An 11,342-nucleotide genomic window follows, 5' to 3' on the forward strand; every position below is an offset into this window, starting at 1 on the left:
GTATATAAATCCTGCACTGCACTTTGATACATACTTTATACTGACTGGAGCTTCCAGTTTTTCAGGATAATCTCTAAGACACTTGAGATTTACCTTGAATCAGTATTAAGAAAACACTGCATTACAGTAATTACATTTCTCACTAATAGAAGAAACAGATGTAGAAATATAATACCCACATAAAGTGTCAGGAAAGCAGCATCATAAAGACTGTCTCCTTAGTTTTAAAAATGCTGAAGAACTATCCCCTGAAAGTGTTGTTGCAACTTCTCTCCCTGTCCATTTTAAACATCCTGAAGTGACTGCAGCTTTGAGAGCTTTTTGAGCTTTTAGATTAAAAAAATCTAGATAGAAAGACAGGTAAATATCTGCATTTCTCATCTCACTGACCATTAGACTGGAAATATCTAGAATACACCTGAAAACAACACAGAAGACAGTCCCAGACATATTTCTCTAGTAATGTAAGACTGTGCCACCTTCTCAAACTGAAGGAGCTTAGCAGGAAGAAATCTGATCTTATTTGACATCCTGCAGGTTGCAAGTCATTAATCTCTGTATGTCAAAGACATCTTTCACTAAGATTCCTCTTCCACTGGACTGAGAACAGAATAGGTATTTTTGAAACTTGGATCTAGAGAAACAGTAGAAAGGCAGCAAGAAACACTCAAGACTGCGGATTGAAATGTTCTATCAGTTTTGTCAGTCTGGTGCATATCCTAAATGAGGAATATTAACCCAATCAAGATGAAGCACAACCCTAGATTTTAGTCTTCTTTTGCAACTTTGACTTCAGTATTGCAGCTTTATGCTTCACGTGCATCCTAGGCTTCCTTTACAAGCCTTTTTTTGCTGTTTTTTTTTTCTTTTTCCTTTTTAACTGACCTGGGTTTGGAGCACTGAAAAATTCATAATGCTCTCTCAAACTGAATTTCCAAGTGCAGCAGTGTGTGTTGAGGAAGCTGCCAGCACATTTAGGCAACTGACCTCTCCTGCTGAGAGGATCAGCAGAGCACACAGTATTTGAGGGCAGGCACAGACCAATACTCTGGGAAACTGCAGAAGAGGAACACTTGCAGAGCTCCAAGGAATACAGACCTTGCTACTGATCCACTGAAAGAGTCATATGAAAAAGCTGCTACATCTGAAATCCCTAAAACCCATGCTACTTTTCATATCACATTTAAACAGCAAAAACTATCCTGGATTGAATTAATTGATAACATTAATTGAATTAATGTTAATATATTTTGCTAGCATTTAATTTCATTAGCTAATATTATAGACATTTGTTATCTGTCCTGGGACTCAGACTATTATTATTATTATTATTACTGCGGTTCTCACTACTATTATTACTGTGAAAATGAAGGGTTATGTGAACTATGTTTCCTTAGAAAGAACAAAGCAAATCTGAGTAAAACAGATTGTAACAATTAATACTTTGTTAAAATGGCAATGTTCAAGTTTAGGGAAGAGGTTTTGACAAATATGCAACAATTAAGAATAAGTCCATGGTTTTACATGTAACTCTATCATTACATATAACTCTATGGTATTACACAGATACTAATTAGATTCCATGATTTCAGGAAGCATAGATTCACTATGGAAGCAGAAAGCAAATATATGCAGAAGTACAGCAAAAACAAATTTTAGAACATCTTTCAGCTATAATCTTCCCTGTAAGCATCCACTCCCATGACACAGTTCTGTGGACAACCACCACACACGTAACACAATCCAAAATCCTAAATTCTTTTAAAAGTCTATAAGTAAGAGGCTCCAGTTTCTCACCTTTTCTCAATCTTTTCCTTAAAGAAATCTGCAGGAGAATTTCAGATTAGAATCCAGAAATGTATCTGTGGCTAGAGGTATGAAGACAACTTTATAAGCGATTCCTATTAGACTGAAGCTCTGAAATAGCAATCTATTTTTAAATAGACAACAATGTAATGCTGCTAGCATTTCATTCACTGACTAATCTCTCCTGGATTTGCTTAATGCTACACCCCTTTCCATCAGCCTTCTATCAGCTCAAGGAAAAGCAGCTGCCTGAGTGCAACAGAACTCAATGAAAAGGAAGAAACTCTAATTTCATTTTAGTTTGTAAAGTAGGGGGGGGAATGGCGGGGGAAGACAATAGGAAAACAAGTTGAATTAGTTCAAAACTAGTGTTTAAGAGAAAGAAAAGAGAAAGAAAATGGATAGAGTCAAAATATTTTAAGTCTATACTACTTTAATGGTATGAGTTGCTAGAGCACAACTTTTTTTTTTTCCATTTATTACTGTAATTAAACTATGAAATTTATTGAGTGAGTTTTGTTGAGACTACTGTTTAAGTGGTACATACGTGACATTAATTGCCAGCAGGCAAATATACTGAAGGGAAAAAAAGGCTTTAAAACCATAGTGATGCTTTTGTATACTACTAAAGACACAGTGTCACTAGTGGTTCATATAATTGTGCATTTAAAAACATAAAGTTATAAGACCAGCTAAGGTTTCCAGGACAGCTTTTGTGAGTAGAGGAAAATGGGAACGAGAGAGAGAGGAACAATCTGTTCAGTTTTCCAAACCCAGCAGGCTAACACATGGAGGCCAGCAAGATGAAACAAGAAATGCTTATGTTGCTCTGAAATCTGAAAAAAGCACAGCTGGCAATCCAGAAGGTCCCATTCTCTCAAGACAAACCCTGACTTGTCAGGTGCTGGGCAGGATAACAGCCTTGGCAGGATGTCACCTGCTGTCAGGATGACAGTCAAAGCCTCTGGCAGTAAAAGGCCAAGTCCTCACGTGCTGGGTGCATCACCCCAAGCTCAAAGGCCAGATGGCAACACTTTTTCTGGAGAAAGGGCACCCTTCCATCTTCCTAATTATTAAAAAATGCATCATGAGGAACTCCAGCATCAAGACCAAAATAATTTTACTCTTCACAGCATTTCACAAATGACATTATATCATATTAGCATCACAGTATGATAGCAGGAAATAGGTCAGGAAATGAAGACATGCAAAGAGTTGAATGTTGTAATGACTGTATTTTCAGGTAAAATGGATTTGTTTGATCTCCTATATCCTCAGTCTAGTAAATAAGTTCCATTAAGAGTCTGAAACCTCTCAGGGAGCAGACTCATGAGCAGCTTTGAGGGGGTGCATTTGAAGAAATTCTCCAGCAAGCATCTCAGAGTAACACAACACTGTCCTGGTATAATATTACCTGGTAATGTACCAGAGCTAGAACTGCTTTGCTGGCACCAAGATCTTAAGCCTGCAGTTTAAAGATTAACTGATTTTTCTGGTTCCTCCAAAGGTCTCTGACTGAACCTTCATTGACAATATTTACTCTTCTGTCTCTTCACAGCAGCAGCATTTCTCAGTTCTACAGCTCTAGCTGAGAGAAAAAAAGAAAGAAAATGCATACCTCTTGCATCCTCTTCATATAATTAGTACTTAACCCAGTTAATCATACCATTTAATCTGATGACCCCATGCAGAGCTCAACAGGACTGAAAAGAGATTATTCTCATAACCTCTAAAGAACAGGGCTGACATAATTTGGTTAACTGGGCCAAAGAACTTAATATATTTTTCATGTCTCTCAGTGTTTCTCATTTTTAAACCCAAGGACACCCCTAACCACTCTAAATACAAAGATACAGTTATTTACAATTATATTATTTAACACTGTAGAGTCACTTATTCAACATAAAAACCAGAAACCCATTAATTTGAAAGTCTACTCCCAATTCAGAACTAGCATCAAGCCTGTATCCTGCACCCCTTGCACTCTCTATATCTTGTGGATATTGAATTCCACAACTTTTCATATACATGATACAGAACTGAACATACACACATTGCCAAACCAAAGACAACCACTCCTTGCTGTGCTTTCTTCTTGTTAATGAAAAGTAAATTAGATGTGCATTAGATGTTCACTCTAGACAGTGTCACAGTTCCTGCTTTTTACTCCTGATAATAATACTCCTAATATTCCATTAAGATGTTTCACATATTTTTCCTTTGTAACAAAAAAATGCACAAAAATTACTGCTTGTATGTACAGTTCACTGTACAGAAGTAAAGGAGTTAAGCCAACAGCTTTTGTGAATTTTTACTGTATGCCCACAACAATCACACACAGATGATCACAATTATGAAATTGAACCTTAAAGATTGTTAGACCACAGCTGCTAGCCTGATGGATGTAATGAAAACAATGGAGTCTCATTTCCGATTAAGAGGGGATCTGTTCACATTTTCTATTTGAGTACCAACAATGGAACTTCTCATCATGTAAAGGAGTCTTAACAATACATTTACAAATTCTGGAAGTTCTTATTACAGCACTAAATGTAAGACAGATTTCTGAGCTTTAAGAAGTTCTGCAATACTACTGAATCAGATGAAAATAAATTTATAGAGGGACTTCTCATGTAGCTTGATCAAGCTGAATTCCCTTCCTTCAGCCCACATGGGAATTCCAATTCTGAGTTTTCATGCAATTATTATTTCGAAGTAATTCAGACTTTCTTTGAATTATAATTTCTGACTTAGTAGTTGAAGGAACACACAAAAAATACTGTTAATAGAGGCATTTTTCATCCTTTCTCAGAGGTTTCACTAGATGACCTAGTGTTTGCACTCCAAGAATCAGACAGAACACAGACATCTTTTGAGCATGTCCCTATTGCTTCCATACTGGAATGCATTTGTCAATCCCTCTATTGGAAGAATGTCTTACACAGATGAAAATTATAGTAGGACATGTAAACCTTGACTGTACAAATTGTACAAATGAGAGCAAATAATCTTTAAAACTCCAGAGTCCTTGGCAGACATCTCCTGTTCACAACCCTGAAATCCCTTCCACACATCATGCTATATTTACTGTTGGGAGGATTAGTGGAGACCAAAACAAAAAAAAAGTGAACTCCCAGTGCTAAAGCTGCCAAACCTCACAAAGCACTTCTGAAGGATAAAATTCCTGGGGAGCTGTATTGCAACCAATTGTCATTTCAGTGTCTACCAGCTGAAGAAGGTACATCTGGACAAAACAAGTTCTGTTTGCTATTAAACAAAACAAACAAAACCAACAGAATCCAGGTGAAAAGAGCTTTTGAAAAATAGTCTTGTGACTGGAGCACTTACATAGACTTTAGTGATGTATCTGAATCCCTGTTCTGAACTCAGAAGAAGGAATTCAGATGCATTCTTTCAATGTACTGCCACTGCTCAACTATCCTATAAGCACTGAAAACTATTAAAGCAAATTTCTAGAAAACTATAGAGAGGGCAATTCAAAGGCTGTGATGCAGATCCATGTAGCAATTTACATGTATGCAACTATCACATCCTCATGTGAAGGAAAGTTAAGAAATAATTTCTCAACATCTGGCTTATGGGCACAGCTCTATGAAAGACACTTGAATAAAGTACTGTGATATTTAGAAATAATTAGGCCTCAGTTCCTGTTCTGTTAAGTACAGAAGTTTCAGCAACTCCAATATATATATTCCCATAAATATTCAATATACTTTGGTTAATGTATATAGTTTCACGTCATGTGTAGGGCTACAGGTATTTCTTAACTTCAGTCTTTTCTTTTTCTACCAAACGTGTTCTCAAACAGTCATCAGATCCTGGGTCAGCAAAGACCAGCAAAGAGGATGATAGAATCCACATCTGGGAAAAGGGCCAAACCCAGCTTGTAATGATGCTCTTGCTCTTTGGTTATTAAGGGAAACTTGCATTTTATTTTTTTTTCTACTTAGCAAGGTTATCAGCTGTTTCAGGTGGTATCAAGCAGCCAAAAGGGGATGGGACAGAAAAGCAGGAGAGATTAAAAATAGAAAAAAAGCTAAAACCCAAAGCCCCAGAGAAGAACAACAAAGACATTGAAACAAAATACTTCTGAAAATCATTACTTCTGCAAAAAGTTGTCAATCTTAATTACAAATGAACTACTGTCAAGAGAAATCTTCAAATGGAGCTGATTACACTTCAAATTAAGATAAAAAATTAGCTATGCATATTCTGCAATAGAGCTGACACTTTGCACTAGTATTACTTCTGAACTACTTTCCTTTGATGTTTTTTTTCAAAATCTGATCCTTGCAGAACCTGAGCATTTTTCAACACGTCATGGATGTCCCCACCAGGACAGCTGTTCAGGTGCAGCCCCAGTTTCTAGGTGACACCTGCAGAAATGCAGTTCCTGTTACAAACACAAGCCTTTAATGATGAGAGTGCAGCTGCCCTCTGCCCTCACTGCAGGAGCACAGGTAAAGGAAGCCCAGGCTGAATGTGCTCCCTTCCAAGCAAGGGACACAACATGCACATCCACAGAGGTCTGAATGTCTGTGCTCAGTGTGGCGCTGCAGCTGTGCAGTGCTGAACATCCCTGCGACACTGAAATCCCTGTGCTCCTTGTGCTGTGCTTTTTGGTATCTTAAATAACCCTGCACACTGCTGAAAGCAAGTAAAGCAAGACTTCCCCATTAAATGCTAATGGAAATGCACCACTAGGAATGAAACACTGACTACTCAATGATCAGCTCTCCTTCAACGCAATTATGCCATGCTTGGGCAGATAAGTGGAATTTTATTTAAGAGCAGAACTCAGGCTCAGGCCTACATTATAATTTTTTGACTTGGGCCAAGCTGAAACAGACTCTTCAACCTGACTTCTAGAAAACTAAGCTCCTAAATGATGATTCTGTGGAACCCATAACCAATCAGAAAGTCCCGAACTTAAACCACTCTGTTGTGTGTAAAAATGAAACTGAAAATGAGAAGCGCAGTTACATTCTCCTTTTGTAATTATGAGCCCAGTTTCATGCTGCTCCTCTCAGCCCACAATTAGCTCAATTCACAGTGGCCTGGCAGGGCAGAGAAGAAAACTGGCAGTGCAATCAACCCTTGTGGGACAAAGAAAAATGGATTTTTTCAGCTGTCAAAAAACTGCCCTGTCTACAGGCTTGCTGTAGAGGACAGGCCTATCATTTTACACAAACGCAGCCTCTCAAAGAGGCCACCTTACACATATGAACTGAGCCTGCCCACCTTGCTTTTGTGAGAACTTTCTCAAACACTGATGTTCATAAGTACATTTCAGCAAGCTAATGCAGTGGAAGTAATAATATAGTAATTGTAAAATAATAAAAGAGGGATCAGGTCACATGAGTAGTAGTGGTCCTGAATTGTTCACAGACAGATGAATTTTCAAGCACACTTTACTACTCAATTGCCTTGCAGGTAGTATGTTGTCTAAATTCCTTCCAGATTAAACACAATCTTATTTTGCTATTAGAGCTTTAAAAGTCATGATAGCATCAGCAAGCATTGCTGCACAGTGTCACACGCAGACTATCTTAATGAGGGACTAAAGAGTCCTTATACTTCTGATACAATCTCTAAAACATAAATGACATAATAATTCAGGGTGAGAACAATTATTCATTATAAACACCTGAAAAACATGGGGCTTCAGACACTGAGGCAAGTTATACATTTCTGTTACAACATGAAATTGTTCCATGATATAACACTGCATCTTTCTGAAAAGATCAGAGGTGTGTTGGCTGGACTCTGGGCACTATTTCCATGGAAAGCATTTAACCCAGCTGTTATCAGTCTGCTCAGAACTGGTGACCTAATTTGGAGACTGGATTACACTGCACACACAGATTAATGCACTGCTGGACAGCTACGTGGATTTATTATTCCCATGACAACCAGCAGAAAATGTATCCCACTAATCCTCCCCGCACAGAACAGATCTCTCTCCATGCACCACTAACAAGATTTATCACTAGCACAGTCATACTTTCAATTATTTAATTGCAGATATCTAGACTGGTATAATCTCTAACTCTCTCTGCATCTTAAAATATCAATTCACAATCAGAAGAGACGCTCATATGATGTACTAATGCTGAAAGCAGTGAAAATCCTTGGATATTATCTGAAATGTATAATTTCTTAGAAAATATTAGTGATTTCCAAGTAATTTTCCAGGGCACTGAGTAAATTTGTGTTTATTTTACTAACATGAGAAAGTGAGTATTACCCAGTACTTCTCACACTAGGCATAGTCCTCTCATATTTCAAGCAAGAGATACACTGATTTCTATTTTGGAGTTTGGTAACTTGTTTTTGTTGCAATGAGAAGAGTCTTTGGTTTCATGATTCAGGAGAGAAAATCAGAAAACTGGACAGTATTTTCAGTTCCATCACTGCCTGCTTGCAGGATTATTTAGTCTGTGTAACCATAAAAAAACACTGAAAAAAATTAAAAAGAGGGAAAATAAAAGCCTTTTGGGTACTTCACAGTAAGTTAGAAGCTGAGCTAAATAATACTTGCTGAGTGTCCTAAAAGAGAGCTGTCTATGCATGAAGGACTATTTTCTTCCAAACACACAGAAGAGCCATGCTGGAGATTTTCTAAGTATTAGCCAAGAATTTCAAAGGTTGAAGATTATTTCCTAATTCACAGTAAATATCAGGAAGAGAAGCAAACACAGCCAATTGCTAGTGCTTTGGAACCACAGAGGAGCTAAAACTGGCCATGAAGACACCGTGTGAGGTTCCAGACAGAAGAAGCTAATAATCCCATCTTGTCAGTATGGTTCAAAATCATGTGCTGTCCTTTGCTGTGTTCTTCCACCCCAGTGAAACCCAACTCTAAAAAAGAGTAACAACCCCAAATCCTCCCACAAAGTGCAACTTCTGAAGGTGTATCTTACAAGCATCTCTGTCACATGTACTTCCCCCAATAAAGCACTACAGCTGCCACAATTCTGCATTTCTTTGGGTCAGTGTCTCGTGGAGTAGGAACTTGCAGTGTCCCCACTCCAGAGCATTTTCTCAGTGGTAAAGTCCAGAAATTCCTTCCATGAAGTTCAACCTTTTGGTTCAACAGGAATCAAAGAAAAATCCTTTTCAGCAAAGGGCCAACAGATCAGTTTATTGTAATGTTGCTGCAGTATGAAAACCCCAATTATCTTCCAGTGCAATTTAATTGCCTTCAAAGTAGAATCAGTACATTTTAATGTGTTATAATGACTTATTTGTATTTACAATAGTGCAGATTCTGTGTTAGTTCACAAAATCACTGTTTTTCCATCTGGCAAGGCTAAGGACTCCATAACTGGACATTTTTTTGAACACCCACCCTGGCGCTGCAGTTTTAAAACAATACTCTGAAAAGATCGCAAACAAGCAACTGTAGGAAGAGGAGAACTGGCATGTTCAAGTATTTATTTGCTAAACTCCCAAACAGACTGATTATCTAGGACTAACTAAAATCTTAAAGTTCTCACCTCTATTTGCTGGATAAGGCACTATTTAGGAAACAATCATCAATGAATGGAAGACAGTAGATTATTAATATATTCAAGAAAAATAAATTATCTCAACCAAATTATTTGCTCATTTCCATTCATGAGCTTGCTCCGGCCCTGGAACTGCTGTAGATCTGACAAAATACTTTAAAAGAAATTACTAAGTGGTAGAAAAAAGCATATGTTTTGATAGAATTAGATTTCTTAAATTCAGGTGCTTTTTTTTTTTTTTTTTTTTTTTTTTTTTTTTTTTTTACATACGCATGAGCAAATACTCTTCTCTTTCTGATAACAGGCACCAGTTTTTAGTTTTTCTGAACTGGGACCACCTAAACAGGCTGGAACACATGTACATCCATAATGTCAACAAATCTGCTTGTTGCAGATGAACTAAAATGATGGATTACATCCTCAAAGGAGCAGGTCCCGAAACGACAGGTTTGCTCTGACGGGGACTGTCCCTCCTGCTATGAAGTTGCGGAACACCGACTGTTCTGTCCAAATTAACAACCCAACTCAGAAAACACTTCAGCATGTCCCTGCTCCTCCCACAGAAGTTGTCATGTACTTTGTAGGTAAAACGTGGGATGAGATTTCTTTGAATCAAACCGGTTTTTGCCTCAGGCTCCAATTAGCCCCCAGTGTGAGAGGGTCGCAGATAAAACAAGTGTATCCCTCAAACAATCTCCATTTAATTAACGACTGGGACCCCGGGTCTCACACCCAGACACTGCCTTCTATTGCCGAGGGGCTTGAGGAGGTTCGGCCTTAGGAAAACTACGGATGCTGCACCAGTTATCGCCTCGGAAAACCCGTGGATTCTCGACGGCTGGAGCCGCTTCTGAGATCCTCCAGGCCAAGCCCTGCTAAAGCAAGACCACCTGGAGCAGGTGACACGGCAAGGCGACCGGGCGGGTTTGGAGCGTCTCTCCACGATTCCATTTCGCCAGGGTGCTTCGCCTCCAGGCAAACCAACACACCGGGTTAACACAGCAGCGGCGCGCCATCACTGACACTACCAAAACAGCTCCGGCGGCATTGCGGGGAGGCTCGCCCGCCGGCCCGGCCCCCGCTCCCGGGCCGAGCGCCCTGCGAGGAGCGGCCCCCGCTCCCCGCCGGCCCGGCCCCCCGCTCCCCGCCGGCCCGGCCCCCCGCTCCCCGCCGGCCCGGCCCCCCGCTCCCCGCCGGCCCGGCCCCCGCTCCCGGCCCGAGCGCCCTGCGAGGAGCGGCCCCCCGCTCCCCGCCGGCCCGGCCCCCGCTCCCCGCCGGCCCGGCCCCCGCTCCCCGCCCCGCTCCCCGCCCCGCTCCCCGCCCCGCTCCCGCCCCGCTCCCCGCCCCGCTCCCCGCCGGCCCCGCCCAGCGCCGCCATTTGCTGCCACCGCGGCCGCGCCATTTCCCCGCCTCCCTGGGAGCTCCCCGCAGCCTTCCCTGCCAGCGGGAGCGGGCACGAAGGACGGCTCTGGCAAGAATCTGGGCTTCGGTAATTTGGAAGGAAGTTGCAGAGGACGGGGGCACGGCCTCTGCAGCAGAACTGTTTCCAGAGCAGAGCCCTCCATGTCCGCACGGCGAGGAGGGACGCCGCGCTGCCGCCCGCCTCGCTGGCAGCCGGGACAGACGCGGCTGGGCGCAGCGCAGAGCTCCGCTCCTGCCGGTCCCTGCCGCACGAACTGCTGCTGGAAAGGGGACAGCAAGCAGAACCAAGGAGCAGTGCTTTCCAACCACGGCCTTGCTGGCAATGCCCTAGAATTGTTTAATTTACACTCGACTGAAAAACTACACAAAAGATAGTTTTGTTGGTCAGATGCACAGACACGTTGTTCCTTCAAATCCACCGAGCCAGTCTTTGTCTATATGCATTTATACCTAAAAAGTTTAGAGCTTCGCAGCTAATCAAACAGTCCCCTCCATGTTATCAGAAGACAAGATGCTTATCAGAAGCCAGGTATAAATATAATAGCTAAAATTTACTGTCATGATCAACGTTGGGCCACATCC

At 41.0% G+C, this 11,342-nt stretch overlaps 1 protein-coding gene across 1 annotated transcript in view; it reads left to right on the top strand.

The window, feature by feature from the left end:
- FGF10 (fibroblast growth factor 10) overlaps positions 1 to 11,342 on the top strand; it is a 525,855-nt gene that overhangs the window by 376,317 nt on the left and 138,196 nt on the right. The window lies entirely within an intron of this gene.

This window comes from Lonchura striata, chromosome Z, assembly GCF_046129695.1.
Source record: "Lonchura striata isolate bLonStr1 chromosome Z, bLonStr1.mat, whole genome shotgun sequence".
In the NCBI taxonomy this organism is placed as follows: domain Eukaryota; kingdom Metazoa; phylum Chordata; class Aves; order Passeriformes; family Estrildidae; genus Lonchura; species Lonchura striata.